Here is a 1,523-nt window from a genome sequence, read left to right on the forward strand (position 1 = left end):
CCCCCCCGCGCGGCCCGCAGCCCATTGGCTGCGGCCGGCCGCGCGGGCCAATCGCCGACGGGCTGGGGGCGCCGGCAGCGCCGAAAACCCGGAGGGCGGGCTCGGCCGGAGCGGGTCGGCGGTGGGGGCTTAGCGCGCTGCAAAGCGCCGCGGGAGGAGGGGGCGGGCTGAGGCGCAGCACAGGGTCAGCAGGGCCTCTCCCCACCCCAACACCCCTCTCTGTTTTTCTGCACAAGGTGTCGCTGGGTTTGAAGGCAGGCCGGGGGGGCAAGACCCGCGCGCCCCATTTATTTCCCCATAGCAAACAGGCTCCTGCAGCCGAGCGCTCCGCTCTTCGCCACCCGCTTCTCCCGAGGGAGAATCGGGGTAGAAATGCATACCTTAAAAAAAAAACACAAAGTGAATTAAAACTTATCCCCACTGATCTACACCATGACCTCTCCTTGGGGGTGGGGGGCGTGTGCTCGACACCCGCAGCGGGTCGGGCAGGAGCGCGCCCCACCCCGCCGCCGCCGCTGCCTGCGCACATGGCGCTTGGCACGCTTTAAAACAACCAGCCCCGTCTTGGCTTTGAGGTCGATTGAAGTTCCCTGCGTTTCCCGAAGGAAGTTACAGAGCAAGCCCGAGGTTGGGAATGTGACAGCTGGAGAAGGAGCCGTGCACCCAGGATGCTCAGGCTCCTAGATTGAGAGAACATGACTTGAGCTCGGGTCATCTCGTCCCACCCCCTGCTCCAAGCAGGGCCTCCCCCAACTATATCATCCCACCAAGGATGCAGACCCTACCCTGGCATGTCTACACGTGCATTAATGCGCCATAATTAGTAACTACAGCACATTAAGTTTAGTACAGATAATAACAGGTACTAACTTGATGTGCTGTAATTGGTGCTGCTGTGCACATCTTTTAAGTGATGTTAATGCACAGTAGACTGATTTCTGCCCTGACGTGCTAATGCACAGTAGAATTAGTCTACTGCGCTTCTAGTTTATCATGTAGATGCACCCCTGGGCCTTAAAAACCTCCAAGGACACAGATTCTGAGATCAGACGCTATTCACTCAGGTAGAGACGATCCCAGTAGGGTGCAGGGCCCAGGACAAATCAGCTTGTACGGGGCCTGGACGCGAAGAAGCCGGGGGGGGGTGGCAAAGCCTAGCAGTCACCAGCACTAGGCGGGCCCTGTAGGAGGGGCTGCAGCCTCTCCACCTGGCTCCATGGGGCCCCACAAAGCACCAGGCCTGGGGCAGTCACCCTGATTTGCCCCCCACCCCCTGAAGGGATGGCCCTGCACTCAGGAGACATATATTTAAAGACATTTTTTCTGACTATATACCTAACAACCCTTTCAATCATGTTTTAAAATCTACCTTAGTTTTCAGCCATCATTTTGCTTGCTTGCTCTTCACACAGCCCCAGCAACAAAAATCAAGATGTCAGTTTAAATTTTGCTTGTAGTCAGTTTTCTGTTAAGGTTCTTGCAAGCTTGCAGGGGAAATGTTTAAATCCAAAATAAAATGTTTT

This window comes from Alligator sinensis, unplaced genomic scaffold (assembly GCF_000455745.1).
Source record: "Alligator sinensis unplaced genomic scaffold, ASM45574v1 scaffold147_1, whole genome shotgun sequence".
NCBI lineage: Eukaryota > Metazoa > Chordata > Crocodylia > Alligatoridae > Alligator > Alligator sinensis.